Source organism: Odocoileus virginianus, chromosome 18 (assembly GCF_023699985.2).
Source record: "Odocoileus virginianus isolate 20LAN1187 ecotype Illinois chromosome 18, Ovbor_1.2, whole genome shotgun sequence".
Classification (NCBI taxonomy): Eukaryota; Metazoa; Chordata; class Mammalia; order Artiodactyla; family Cervidae; genus Odocoileus; species Odocoileus virginianus.
The window spans coordinates 18,066,540-18,082,417 of record NC_069691.1 but is presented as its reverse complement, the minus strand read 5'-3'; positions in this window follow the sequence as shown (position 1 = coordinate 18,082,417).

Here is a 15,878-nt window from a genome sequence, read left to right as displayed (position 1 = left end):
GAAGAGACTTAGCACATATGCATGCACATCCTCCAATCTCCCCATTCATTCTGAACTTTGGTTCTTCTGGTGGGTTCTAAGCAGAGGGGTGACATGACCTGACTCAGGTTTTAGCAGTCACTCTGGCCATGGTGTGAAGAGGAGGGTCTAGGGCAAGACTGTAGCAGGGGTCACTTAGGATAGGAAAAGGGCCAGAGGAGATGATAGCTTGGCCTACAGAAATAGTGGTGATAGTGACAAGTAATTAGGTAGACTCGGGTTATATTCAGAGATGGAAACAATGGAATTTAGTGGTGACTTGGATGTGGGGAGTAAGGGGAAAAGAAAAACAAAGGGGAGTCCTAGTTTTTTGACTTGAGCAACTGGTACAGAATAACATAAAATAATCCCAGTGTTTTTGTTTAGTTGTGCATTTCTGTTTTAAAATATGTAAAATATACTTCTGCAAGATGTATTATTTACATGTGTGCTACATATGTGCAGTTTTATCACATATTATATAATACATAAAACTATGGATTGAAGGATGGAGGGAGAGAAAGAGAAAAACACACAAAATTTTAAACTCTGGTTTTCCTACAGAAGTTGGGAAGGGGAATAAGGTAAAGGAGAGGAGGGATTTTCCTTTTTTGATGTATTTGCTTCTGCTTCACTGTAATTTTCAATGAAGATGTATGAATTTTACCCAGAAGGATATAACATAACTGTTAATACAACTGTAATTTCTGGATAATAAGAATATGATTGTTTCATATTTGTGTTAGCAGGTTGTGTTAGTTATCAGTTGCTATCTAAGGATATCGCTATAAACCCAGTGACTTAAAATAATACACATCCATTATCTCACAGTTTCTATAGGCCAGGGGTCCAGGCACAGTTTAGCTATGTCTGTTGCAAGGTTACCGTCAAAATGACAACTGAGGCTGTGGTATCATCTGGGGTATGAGTGGTGAAGGAACCACCTCTTTACTCACATGGTTGTTGGGCATATTCTGTTTCTGGTAGGTTTCATTCTGAAGGCCTCACTTTCTTAGGGGATGTCAACCAGAGACCACCCTCAGCTCCTCGACCCATGGGTCTTCCCTACATGATCACTTGCTTCCTCAAAGCCTATAACGAAGTGAGTCTCTTTGCAAGACAGACATTACAATCTTATGTAACATCATCACAGAGGTGACATCCTATCGCCTTTGCCCAATTGTATGGGTGGAAGTAAGTCACGGGTGCCACCCACTTGTAACAGAAGAGACATCACAAAGGCATGGACATCAGGAGGCCAAGATGATGGGGGCAGCCTCACTAACCTTGTGGTAATAATTTACAGTGGACATAGAGCTTCTTTTACAAAAGTAAAAGTGTCAGTCACTCAGACATGTCCAGCTTTTTGTGACCCCATGGACTGTAGCTCGCCAGCCTCCTCTGTCTATGGAATTCTCCAGGCCAGAATACTGGAGTGGGTTGCCATTCCCTTCACCAGGGGATCTTGCCAATCCAGGGATTAAACTTGAGTCTCCTGCATTGCAGGCAGATTCTTTACCCTCTGAGCCACCAGGGAACCTCTGTAACAACGTACTACCTAAAAATATTGTATTGATTTTTGAAACTTTGAAAAACAACTGAGAAACAGATTATTTATAAAGACTAAAACGCATTCATTTCATTGTGAAAAGCATTTCTTAAGTTAGTTTCTGATTGTTTCCTAATGTTGAAATATGTTCAATATAGCTAATAGGAAAGATAACTTTTTCCTTCAAAAGAGCCTTTACCTCAAATAGGCGAGGGGTCATCAAGGATTAAAGAGCATAGAAATACATACTCATTGTCTCTGAGGGCCATGTCTAGAAGGTGATGTCTCCTGTCCAGCTTGTCAAGTCCTCCTGGAAGTTGCCCTTCTCAGAAAAACCAACAGTTTCCTCTGGGGCCTGTCCCTTGCCTGGGGACTATTGTGCTGCAGTAGAAGGAGACGTCAGCCAGGATGTGGAGAACTTGGATTCTAGTTTCGAACAAACTATTTCTGTGACATCAAGCAAGAGATCTAACCTTTCTGGGTCTTTGGTTTTTGTATATTTGAAGCAGGTATAAAAATGATAGGTGCATCAGTTGATTCTTTAGAAGCAGATGGATGAGATGAATCAATCTACAACAACCTGGCTTTATAGAAGTTCACTGTATAGAGTCTAGCCACATGTGTTTTCTCAACCTTCATGATGACCTTACCAAGACCTAACTCACACTGATTCGCTGTGACCTAACTCTGCATCTCAGGAGGGTTTTTCCCCACAGATGTCCAGCTGCCTCTACTATTTGATTCAGGCTCTCACATGGTTTAGTAAATACCCCCCAGAATGTCAGTCCAGCTCACAAGGACCCACCCCTTCTTTGTCTCTCTTAATTAACCTAGCACACCCCTGGCCTGGCCCAGCAGCAGGCCCCCAACCCAGCTAGGCCAGTCAGTTTCTCATCTTTCAGTTCAGTTCAGTTCAGTCGCTCAGTCATGTCCGATTCTTTGTGACCCCACGGACTGCAGCACGCCAGGCCTCCCTGTCCATCACCAACTCCTGGAGTCCACCCAAACCCATGCCCATTGAGTCGGTGATGTCATCCAACCATCTCATCCTCTGTCGTCCCCTTATCCTCCTGCCCTCAATCTTACCCAGCATCAGGGTCTTTTCCAATGAGTCAGCTCTTTGCATCAGGTGGCCAAAGTATTGGAGTTTCAGCTGCAACATCAATCCTTCCAATGAACACCCACGACTGATCTCCTTTAAGATAGACTGGTTGGATCTCCTTGCAGTCCAAGGGACTCTCAAGAGTGTTCTCCAACACCACAGTTCAGAAGCATCAATTCTTCTGTGCTCAGCTTTTTTTTATAGTCCAACTCTCACATCCATACATGACCACTGGAAAACCCATAGCCTTGACTAGACGGACCTTTGTTGGCAACGTAATGTCTCTGCTTTTTAATATGCTGTCTAGATTGGTCATAACTTTTCTTCCAAGGAGTAGGCGTCTTCATGGCTGTAATCACCATCTGCAGTGATTTTGGAGCCCAGAAAAATAAAGTCAGCCACTGTTTCCACTGTTTCCCCATTTTTTGCCATGAAGTGATGGGACTGGATGCCATGATCTTAGTTTTCTGAATGTTCAGCTTTAAGCCAACTTTTTCACTCTCCTCTTTCACTTTCATCAAGAGGCTCTTTAGTTCTTCTTCACTCTCTGCCATAGGGTGCTGTCATCTGCATATCTGAGGTTATTGATATTTCTCCCTGCAATCTTGATTCCAGCTTGGGCTTCCTCCAGCCCAGCATTTCTCATGATGTACTCTGCATATAAGTTAAATAAGCAGGGTGACAATACACAGCCTTGACATACTCCTTTTCCTATTTGGAACCAGTCTGTTGTTCCATGTCCAGTTCTAACTGTTGCTTCCTGACCTGCATATAGATTTCTCAGGAGGCAGGTCAGGTGGCCTGATATTCCCATCTCTTTCAGAATTTTCAACAGTTTCTTGCGATCCACACAGTCAAAGGCTTTGGCATAGTCAATAAAGCAGAAATAGATGTTTTTCTGGAACTCTCTTGCTTTTTTGATGATCTCATCTTTAGTAATCTGAAACTGGCTGCAAGAGCTGCTGTCAGGAAGACACTCTTACCCTCAGCAACTGTCACTCTTATTCCCCATCTCACTGGGGTCCTCAGAAGAGAGGACTTGAGCATTGGGGAGGAAGCTGGACCAATGGCCTCAAGCTTCCTCCCAGCTACTAACTCATTCTTTTATTTGTTCTGGAAGCATTCATTGGTCTATGACTTGTTGGCACTTAACAACTTTTCAGAAGGAAAGCTATGACAAACCTAGACAGTGTATTGAAAGCAGAGACATTAGTTTGCCAAAAAAGGTCTGTATAGTCAAAGCTATGGTCTTTCCAGTAGTCATGTATGGATGTGAGAGTTGGATCAAAAAGAAGGCAGAGAATCAAAGAATTGATGCTTTTGAACTGTGGTGCTAGAAAAGACTCTTGAGAGTCCCTTGGAGAGCAAGGAGATCAAACCACCGAATCCTAAAGGAAATCAACCCTGAATACTCACTGAAAGGACTGATGCTGAAGCTGAAGTTCGAATACTCTGGCCACCTGATGTGAAGAGCCGACTCATTGGAAAAGACCCTGATGCTGAGAAAGATTGAAGGCAGAAGGACAAGAGGGCAACAGAGGATAAGATGGTTGAATGGCAAGACCAACTCAATGGACATGAACTTGGGCAAACTCCAGGAGATAGTGAGGGACAGGGAGGCTTGTTGTGCTGCAGTCCATGGTGCCGCAAAGAGTTGACCACGACTTAGTGACTGAACAACAGCAATGACTTTTCATTTAATCTTAACAACAACATTACATCCATTTGGCTTGCTAGAAGTTCTACTAGTAGCCACTAGTCAGGAGGCAGGTGTTTATTATCACCTACATTCTATAGATATAGAAACGAAAGCTTGAAAAGGTAAAGGATGCTTAAAAAGGTAAACGAATGCTTAAAAAGCTGCCCACGGTCTCAGCTGTGAAGGGGGAAAGCATGAGTCTAAAAGAGGTCTGATTGCAGAATTCCTTCATTTTACTCCTGGAGCTTGGGAGCACTTGTTCTCCCATCTCACAGAATTGGGGGTGGCCTGGGGAACAGACGTATGACAGGAGGGAGGACTTGATCCATCTCAGATGATGCAGTTCTGAGGACCATGCAGTACCCCAATGCAGACACAAGGGGGCAGAGAGCCATAGGACACACAGCTCCCCTGGCCTGGGCAGAGTATGGGTCTTGCCTCTTGCTTCCTGCATACTCTTAAGATATGTACAACCATAAACTCTGCATTCTTTTACACTAGGAAAAGAATATGTACAACTATTAAATATATACACAAACTGTAAAATATTTCATAATTCATTACAGGAAACAGGGAGGACTGAAGAATAAAAAATGAATGTGGAGATAAAAAAAAATCAGAATAGTGACAAGTGTCAACACTGTAGGAGACCAAGATTCTATTAAATTTGCTTTTTTTTTTTTAAAAAAACATCATTGTCATTGAGATGAAACATTGCAAGAGTTTATCATTAAACAGTATTTTAATTCTCACTTAGTTTTTGAAAGAAAGTAGACCTCTTTAAATTCTCTTTTCTTATCTTTACGGGAGTGAAAAATATCTTTCATTTTTAATAATTTTATTTATTTTTGGTTGTGCAGGGTTTTCAGACTTCAGGGTGGTTCAAGCGGGAGATTCTTAATTTTTGCAAGGTTTTCTTGCCTGGGCTTTTCTCTAGCTGTGGAGAGCGGGGGCTGCTCTCTAGTTGTGGTGCGTGGGCTTCTGATTGCAGTGGCTTCTCTTGTTATGAAGCACCGGCTCTAGGGTCTCCTGCGTTGGCAAGTGGATTCTTACTGAACCACCAGGGAAGCCTGAAAAAATCTAATTGTAGAATAGGATGAGTATATAATCTCATTTTATAGGAAAGAAGTTTACTTTAATGATGTTTTGTTCTAATCTCATAATATTTTAGAATGTTAATACAAAGACAAAATCTTGGGTTTCTAACACAGGCCAAAAAAGGCTCATCTCTTGAGATTTCCCTGAGAGCGAGTGAAGTTAGGGTAAGAGCCAGATCTAGTTGAGCTGGTCCAGGGAGCCCTCTTCGGGCCCTCATCTTACTTGGTATGAAGTACAGTACGTCCAATAACCCGCAGGACAATACAATTCTGCCTTTATCATGCTTCCAAAGATGAAGAATCTCCCACTTGAACCACCGTGAAGTCTGAAGCACTCTACTTTATATGCCAACATTCCTGGCCATTTAAGTTTCACGAGTGAAAAGAAACACTCTGCAGGGCAGGAGGCATGCTTCCGGTCTAGTGAGGATGGTGGCACTGATGCTGTCAGGCCGAGAGTGGAGAGAAGAGGGGCTGGGATGGTGCATCACCGCCCTGCCCCGTAACTCAGAACCAGTACAGGAGGCTGGTGCTGGCCCATGCTGAACCCCTGACCAAGCTGGCTCCAGCGTCCACATTGACCACCTTCCTTCCCACCAGATGGAAGGATGTGTTAGGAGTGTGCCATGCTCATACGGACAAAACCACACACACATTATAACCCTTGTTGGGGCCATGCTTCTCTGGATCAAGCAGACACATTTCCTTGGCAAAGAACCCAGTGTTTGACATTCGGAAGTGGAGAGAACTCAAGGAGCCTGAGCTCTCTTGTGAACACACTGGGGAGAAGCTCTGAGTAACAAAGTGGATGGCGCGTGGGCTTAAGCTTAGGAACCCCTATGGGAGTTTGGTTTGGCTCAGTTGGAAAGTGTAGGGGAAATGTGATGAGGCTGAACTCAAATTATGGTGATTATTATTTCATGAAGCCAGACTGAGGAGGAAAGTGAGGGAGCCATCTGGTGGCTTTAAACAGGGAATAATACATCTGTGCTGAATAGGGACAAGCCTTGTGGTGGGGAGACCAAGCCTGACACCCTCCTGCCAAACCAGGAGTGGGGGTGTCCCGAACTAGGGAACGGGTGGTGGGGGAAGGGAAGGGACACGGAGCTGCAAGGGAGGTGGGGCGGGTGGGCTTGGTGATCACCCAGCTAGTGGGATTGGATGAGGTGATGCATGTGAAGGGCTTAGCATAGAATCAGGAGAACAGGCAGGACTGGATAGATGTCAGCTGCTACTGCCTGGGAACACAGCTGAGGGAGCTGTGACAGAGGAGGGGGTTGTGAAATACATGGGAGTGAGGGGGAGCCAGGGCGTGACGGAGTCAGCCCAACACTGAGAGAGACACCAGAGTGAGTGGAGCCCTGGCACTGCTCACAGCAGCTCCTAATTCCTTCATCCTCACACCCAACAAAGACAGGTGGCAGATTTCTCAGGAAAACCTTCTTGCTCTTCCCCATCAGAGCCGCGTGCCTAGGTTCGGTGCTGCAGTGGACAATCCAGTCTGAACAAGGACGTCCACAACTTGGTCCATTCCCACCAGCCCGTGCTGTCCACGCGCCTGGGGTAACTCGGAAGACGCTATTTCTGTGTGAGCGCCTGTCTGCTCTGGGAGCAAAACTTAGGATGATGAAAGACCATCTTTCCTCAAAGGAAAAAACTCCCTTATGCTTAGCAAAATAGCTAACGCTTCCAGAACACCTGTGCAAGTTTGCAAAATGCTTTCACAAGCGTGATCTCGTGTGATTTCCTAATCACTTGGTGCTCCTAGCAGAAGAAGCTTGGACAAGGCAGCTGTGGAGTCTCTTTGGGTTTTTTTTAAAAAATAATTTTATTCATTTATTTTTGGCTGTGCTGGGTCTTCACTGCTGCACAGCTTTTCTCTGTTGTGGCAAGTTTGTTACAGCGTGAGGGCTTCTCATTGCCGAGGCTTCTCTTGTTGGGGAGCATGGGCTCCAGGGCACAAGGGCTCAGTAGTTGAGGTTCCTGGGCTCTACAGACAGGCTCAGTACTTGTGACGCATGGGCTTAGTTGCTCCACAGCATGTGGGATCATCCTGGATCAGGGATTGAACCCTGTCTTCTGCATTGGCAGGCGGATTCTTTACTACTGAGCCACCAGGGAATCTGCTGTCTTTGGCTTTTGTTCTTAAACTTTCTCTCTTCCTGGTCAATGGGTCCTTGCTGTAGCTAGGGCAGGAGAGGTGGGTGCTTCTGGGGCTTGCACATTTCTGGCGGGGGGCTGAGCCTACAGGTTTTGCTGGTTTCCTACTGCCATGGATTCCTTTTAACCTCACCTCTGGACAGGGTCTTTGGCTTCCTTAGAACTCAAGGGTGCCCATCTGTGAAGACTTCTGGGCAAGAGAGGGATCATGGACAGTATATGCAGAGCCAGGGTTGGGAGGTGTTATGTTGAGTTCCAGAGAACAATTCTGGAGCTTCAGTCTCCAATCTGAGGCAGGAAAAACAGTTCCCCCATCCTTGACTGCATCACCTGATTTCTGTATTATCTGAATTCTGATACAGGAGCTTGGTTAATACAGGTGGGTGGGTGGGTAAGACTGAAGAGGAAATTTTCAAAATGGCCAGACACATAGAATCGCAGTGCATTTGTGCCCTTTCTTGCTGTTTAGCAATTTGTGCATCCTCAGTTGTGTCCAACTCTTTCCAACCCTAGGGACTGTAGCCCACCAGGGTCCTGTCCATGGGATTCTCCAGGCAAGAACACTGGAGTGGGTTGCCATTTCCTTCTCCAAGGGATCTTCCCAATCTGGGAATCAAACTGATGTTCCTTGTGTCTTCTGCATTGCAGGAGGCTTTTTTTATTTTTTTTTTACCACTAGCACCACCTGGGAAGACTTAGCAATTTGTAGCTTCCCCAAAGGAGATGTCAGAAGCCAGCAACTAGCTGCTTCGGGAGGACACTTGAACATCTTACCAAAGCTACAGCCCCATGTGCTGTGGCAGGTTAAGTTCTGTTCTTGTTGACCCATCAGCTGAAGTTCTTCGACTTCCTGGCTGAAACCACAACCTAGAGAACTCAGACAGCCACACCGCAAGGACAGAGTCTCTTGGGACTCAGACTTTGTAATAATACATCTTCTCGGCAGTGCCTGGAAATTAAGCGTCCTTGTTTGTTTTACTGGAGACAGCAGGACTCCTTCCCGTTTCCTCCTCCTTAGGATGGGAGTGATTTCTTCAGCACTTGCTTTTCTGAGTATAAGAAGCTTGGAGAAAGCAGCTATGGATTCTCTTTGGTTTTCTTTCTAGAAGCTTCCATCGTCCTAGTCAACAAGTCACATGATATAAATATACCTGGGGCAGGGCTGTCGGGAACTTGTGTGACTCTTCTGGGTTCTTCAGGTAACTGGCTTCACCCTAACTCCAGTGGCTGTGGTAATCTGGAGAGTGACACTCAGAGGCACGTGGAAAACCAACGGCACTCTCAGCAGTCAGGGCACCCCCAGGGTCAGACTCCTGTGCCCTTAACTGAGCAGAATCTAGAATGTTTCAAGGAACCAGTTCTAGGCCTGGAGGATGTTCCTTTGCCCTGAAGTTTCCAGATAATCCAGGTCAGGGGAGAAGACTCTGTCCCTTGAGACGCCATGCAGACTTTAGAGCCATGGGCGTTTGTGTAAAAGGTAGGTGAGATTCAACTTGCAGTCTCTTTTCTGGGATAAACTTTCTTCCTGAGTTAATCTCAGAGAAAGAGCCCTTGGAATTGAGTCTCTGACACTAGAAACTGGGACGTGTGGCTTTGGTGAAGAAAGCTTTTCTCTCTATAAGGCTGGGGGCAGCGTGGTAGAGTCTTTGAGCGTAGGGACTTTGGAGCTGGGTGCCTGGCCTGGCTTTGTCACTTAATTGCTGTGTGGCAGTGGGCAAGTTCCTGAACCTCTCTGTCCTTATTTCCGCCTCTGTTAAGAGGGGAAAGTAATGCTGAACAACTACCTCACAGGTCTTGTGGTAACGAGGAAATGAGTTAACATGCATGAGGCACTCAGAACAGTGCCTGGGATGGAGTTAAGTGCTATATGAGGTTTCGTTGTTGTTATTTTCACTATTTGACACCAGAGGAAAACCTGAAGTAAAAGGGTGTCATGTTCAGCAGCCTGGAGCAGTGTCTTGGGCCTAGGAGGTGGGAGACTCGGTCCCTCTGATCCGGCTTCCCAGTAAGTAATGGGGTGACCCTGAACGACTCAGAACTTCAGTTCCTTCACTGAAAATAAGGTGAGATAACCCAAGTGTCCATCCATAGATGGACAAATAGAATGTCACACACATATACAATGGACTGCTATTCAGCCAGAAACAGTAATGAAGTTCTGACACAGGCTAAAACATGGATGAAACTTGAAGACATTATGTGTTTTTTTTTTTTTTTGAAGACATTAAGTGAAATGCACCAGACACAAAAAGACAGGAATTACATGATTTCACTAAATATCTAGAAAGGCAAATACATAGAAAGTAGAACTAACATGACCAGGGGCAAAGCTGAATAGGAAGTGAGTAGTTACTGCTCAGTGGTTACAGGTTTGGGTGATGAAAACGGTTCAGAAATGGACGATGGGATTGATGATTCAACACTGTGAATGTACTCAATGCCACTGAATCGTACACTTAAAAACAGTTACAACAGCAAGCTTCATGTTATATATATTTTTTTACCACAATAAAAAAAAAATCTAGCATAATGAGAAGTCAAACGCAGAGAGGGAGAAATAAGCTGACTTTGAAGGAGACAGACATGTGTTATATAAACTCTGAGACTGTTTTAATAGTCAATGAGGATATAAATATGTGTTATCAGGAAAAAGATGAGGTGCTGGTGGCGTCAGCCCCCAAGTCCTTTCCAGCTGCAGCCTGCTGTGAGGGAAAATCCCTTTTCTTCTCGCACTTTCATGCCCTTGGTTTCCTTCAGGACATAGCTCTGGACCAGTCTCCCCAGGCCTCCCATCTCCTCTTGGCTCTACCTGCTGCATGCTTTCTCACGGGCTGCACTGTAACCTGCTTTTATTTCTTTCACGTGTTTGTGGCTGTCTATCACCTATGTTGTTCTCTCCTCAATGAGGAAGGATTGCACCCTCTCCCTACCCCCAAATCCCTGGCTCAGAATGAGTCAACAAAAGGAGTGCCTGAGGATGGTTCTTCCTTGCCATGAGGAATCACAACTATGGAGGACCTGGTTCCATCATGTTTGATCTAGGTTTTACAAACTTTTTAAACTTCTACTTTAACCTGTAACAAATGCACCTTATTTTGTGACCTGGAGGGCATGCATGTGCACACACACACACAAATATATATGTAAAGTTCATGAACTTTACTATTTATTCTGCATGGTTCAACCTTGAGATTTCCGATTTGATTTGTGAAAGTGCTTATCCTCCTGCTACTGCTAAGTCACTTCAGTCGTGTCCGACTCTTAGCGACCCCAGGGACTGCAGCTTACCAGGTTCCTCCGTCCATGGGATTTTCCAGGCAAGAGTACTGGAGTAGGGTGCCATTGCCTTCTCAGGAAAGTGCTTATAGATACACTGATTTCGTAACTCCTGACTGGCTCATGCGTGGGTGTATTCACCACTGGCCACTAGGGGGAGCCGACACGCCAGGTTGCACAGATGAATGAAGTGAGCTGGAGGGCTCAGAGGAAGTGGAGACAACCGCCTCAGCCTTGGCGGGGACCTCAGAATGCCTACACATCCCTTAACAAGCACCCGCACAGAGGGACCAGCAGTGCTCATTCAGGCTTTATTTAGTTGAACAAACATCTGTTTTGTTGACTTAGCTGAATGAACTTAGTTCCTGGTCCCTGTCTCATGTGGGGTGCCATTTAAATGTGTTGAGTGTGGGAGAATATCCCTGGTGGTCCAGTGGTTAAGACTGCGCCTTCCAATGCAGGGGGTGTGGGTTTGATCCCTGGGTGGGGGGCTAAGATCCCACATGCCTCATTGCTAAAAAACCAAAACATAAAACAAGCTGTGTTGTAACAAATTCAATAAAGACTTTAAAAATGGTCCACATCAAAATATCTTTAAAAAAACATGTGTTGTGTGCTGGTTGTTGTATTTTTGGCTTAGGACTCAGACCCCCTTCCTCCTGGGGCAACACAGCTCCTCTCTTCCCTTTTTAAAAAAAAAAAGTCTTATTTTTGGCTGTGCCAGGTCTTTGTTGCTGTATGGGCTTTTCTCTACTTGTAGGGAATGGGAGCTACTCTCTAGTTGCTGTGTGCAGGCTTCTCATTGTGGTGGCTTTTCTTGTGGAGCATGGGCGCCAGGGCATGTGGCCTTCAGGAGTTGCGGGTCTTGGTTTCTAGAGCGCAGGCTCAAATAGTTGTGTCAGAGGGGCTTAGTTACTCCACAGTATGTGGGATCTCCCTGGATCAAGGATCGAACCCGTATCTCCTGCATTGGCAGGTGGATTCTTTACCACTGAGCCACCAGGAAAGCCCCCTCTTCCCTTTTTGCACAACTGCCCTTCAGATGTATCTCTGAATGCCTTGCATGAACGCTGTGCAGAATCTGTCCCACTGAGCAGGTTCTAAACTGTACTACTGTACTCCGTGCCAGGCACCCTCCTCAGCCTCAGCACATGAGGCTGGTTGTGCATGCCATTTTGATTGTGGGGAAAGTGAGGCCTCTAGAAAGGAACTGCAGATGTAGCAGAGCCTGGCCCTGGTGATCCTGGAGCCCATGCACAGAAAACAATCTCCAAGCACGTCAGTTGCGGTGAGGATGCCTGGCCTGGCCTGGGCTCCCTCCCTGACACGGATGCAAGCAGACATCCATCTCAGCTCATGCACAGCTTCCAAGTCTGCCTGAAGCCATGGGCCAGCGGGCATTTCAGACTTCCTCCAGGAGCATCAGGAGCATCAAGCCTCAGCTGGTTAACCACATCATCTTCAGTGGCTCTCACCGTGTTTGGTAGTTAACATAGTTCCTACCCTTGTTCTTCTACCATCAGGTGTGAGAAGCAGTGTTAAGGTGATGACTGCTGTGTGCTCCAGTGGGACCAGGAATGCATGCTTCAGTATTTGAGTAGATTCAGTAGTGAGTAGACAGCTTATATCCAGAGTAAGCTAGAAGGATTACAATACCATTAAGGGATTCCTTTCACCTCATTAGCAAGCAGTAGAGCTCTCCTCTCTGCCAACTGCCCCATCCCCACCTCAACGTTCACACCCCCAGCATGGTACAACCAACGTCCACACTCTGTTACATGTTAGGCTAGGGCCAGCTGTCTAAGGGTATTTTTTTTTTTTTTTGAAAGTCGTTCAGTTGTGTTTGACTCTTTGCGACCCCATGGTCTATACAGTCCATGGAATTCCCCAGGCCAAAATACTGGAGTGGGTAGTCTATCCCTTCTCCAGTGGGTCTTCCCGACCCAGGAATCGAACTGGGGTCTCCTGCATTGCAGGTGGACTCTTTACCAGCTGAGCTATCAGGGAAGCCCAATCAAAGAGTATGGGTGATACCTCTTAGCGAGTGCCCAGAGACTGAGCTGGACTTACGTGGTAAGACTGGCTCAGAGCAACTCCATGGACAAGAATTCAGAAATGATTATGGGGCTTTTCTCTGTTGGCCACAGGAAGCAGCCACAGCCTGGGGTGAAAATCAAGCTTGCCAGCTAAGTGCTTAAGGGGACTCCAACACGACTCATGCCAGTCATCTCTGATTCTGCCAGGAGGAAGCCAGAGGCTGTGGAGATCAAATTCCCCTCCCGCTTTCTGGTGGAGGCTCCCCAGAAAGAACAGACTGGAGCCATCTAGCTGCTCCCTCAATTGTACCTCACCCTGATCCTTCTCAAATAGTTATTACTATAACTATTGCTATGTTATTTACTTCCCACTGGTCCAGCGGTTGGGAGTCTGCCTTGCAGTGTGGGGGACATGGGTTCAGTCCCTGGTTGGGGAACTGGGATCCCACCTGTCATAAAGCAGCTGAGCTCATGAGCCACAAATACTGAGCCCATGTGCTCTGAAGCTCAGGAGACACTACTAGAGTCTGCGTGCCACGAAGAAAGAGCCTGCATGACGCACTGAAGACCTTGCGTGCCACAACTAAGACTCCGTGTAGCCAAATAAATAAACATTAAGAAAAATATTTACTACAAGCTCCCTGGTGGCTCAGATGGTCAAGAATCTGCCTGCAATGCAGGAGACCTGGATTCGATCCCTGGGTCAGGAAGATCCCCAGGAGACGGAAATGGCAACCCACTCCAGTATTCTTGCCTGGAGAATTGCATGGACAGAGGAACCTGGTGGGCTATGGTCCATGAGGTCGCAAAGAATTGGATATGGTGGAGCAACTAATACTTTCACACGTTACACAAGCTCCCAAGACCCTTTTGTGACAACACTCTTCTCTTCCCACTGATTTTGGGCCCTTTTCCCACCTCACCAGGATTTTCAACAAGCTACCATTTTCTGTCCACTGCTGAGGTTCACAGTCACTGGATGCTCTGTGGCAGATTACTCTAGTTAGGAGCTCCCCTGTGGCGACAATCATGGTAGTTATAAAGGTATGCTGAGGACTTATGTAAGGCCTCCTCTGTAAAAACGTTCTGAAACATCAGCCTCAAGAGAAGATGCGATTGACTACCTCCACACTTTACCGCAGGTATTTAAGAAGGGTAATGGAAATGTATCTCTTAAGCAACCACCAAATCCTGGCCAGAACTATCACTGGGGGAGGATTTCACCGTGAAAGATTTACTGCATTTCACGGTTCTGAATCCTTTACTTTTTTGTCTACAGCCAAACACACTGACGTGGCTTTTCAGTTCTTCTCACAAGAGGCAGAACTTGCTTCCTCATCTCCTTGAATGTGAACTGGTCTTGTGACTTTCTGGGGCTGAAAGAATGCCACAGAAATGATGACATGCCAGTTCTGAGCCTAAGCCTCGAGGAGCCTTGTCCACTTGTCCTTCTTGTGTTTTTGTTGCAGCCATGAGAACACACTTGGGCTATCCATGTGGCAGGAGGCATGTGGAACAGGCCTGAATTGCCTCAGCTGCCTGGCCAAAGCCGGCCTCAATCAGCTGACAGAAGTGAGTGAGACTGGCCAAGACTGGCAGAACCACCCCAGTGACCACCTGGACATGTGAGCAGCACCTGCTTATTGTTGTATGCCGCTGAGGCTCTGAGAGCTGTGTGTTACACAGCATTATCGTGGCCATAGATAACTGACACACCCACTTAGAATCAAGAGTGGGGTGCACCCCTGGAAGAATTATTAGAAGCAACTTTCACCTTCAAATAAAATGGGTGCCTGCAGGTTGTGTCTTCACGTGCATTGATTACCCCAAAGTGAATATCTTTCTCTGGTCTTCAATTCTAGAAAGATTTAGTATCTGGGTAGAAGCCAGCAAATGAGCACAAGTGAAAAGTCATTCTTCATTAACAGGCATCACGTGAACAGAGGTGGAGACGCAAAGACAAGAAAAGTGACACCTATCTATATTTTCATAGACTTCGGATAATGTGTGACTTCCCTACCCAGATGCAGCGGGATGTTTGTAGCAGTTAGTATTTCTCACGTTGGCATCTACATGTAGAGGTCAGTACACATACAGATCGTGGGTAAGTAGTCTTTGTAAGACTTACTGGTGGGTAGTGGCAGTGCTTGGCGTCTGTAATTTCAGTGTAGATTAAAAGCACAGATACAAACCTGGCAAAGCAAATTCATAGTCCCAAGTTCACTATGCTCTAGCGATGGTAGGATTATTGGCCTCCTGAGCTGGGATCCCAAACTCTGACACATGAAGATAAACAGAAGTACTCTTTCCTACCTTTTAAAATATTACGTAGACTAGAACACAGAGCAGGGTTTTTAAGATCGACACCAAGCTTCTGGCTATTTGGTTATACATATGTTCATATATTCTGACAATGACTGAGTGAGGCATATAGAGGAACGTCATTAATATTCTTTGGTTATTCAAGGCCTGTGATCAATCAATGTCAGCAAGTGTTCTTTCTGAAAGTGAGTCTTGTCTCTGAGAGATTAATTTATAGGAGGGGGAGCATATCAACAAGTTTCCCCCTTTCCCAATGAAACACTGACTTCTCCTCCCTCTTACTCATCTCGATTCAGTCTCTGACCCTGGGACTATGGACATGCACATCATGCCTTTAGACAGGGAAATCCCTCAAGTTGGTTCTCGGTCCCAAGGGCCCCAGAGGCCGTCACTCACAGATGCCTCTGTCTCTCCGACCTTGGCATGGGTGTCTAGATGACCACTGTCCTGGCTCTGTAAAGGGAAACCATTGTACGCCTCTGCCTGATGGTAGAGTAAGAACACAGAGATGGAATTCAGAGGTGGCAGCTGAGAGACGGCAACGTCGCACACCCGATCCTCCCTGCCTCACTCCGCTCCCCCCTGCCTCACTGGGGTTTCAGGAGGAGGCCGTGACTTC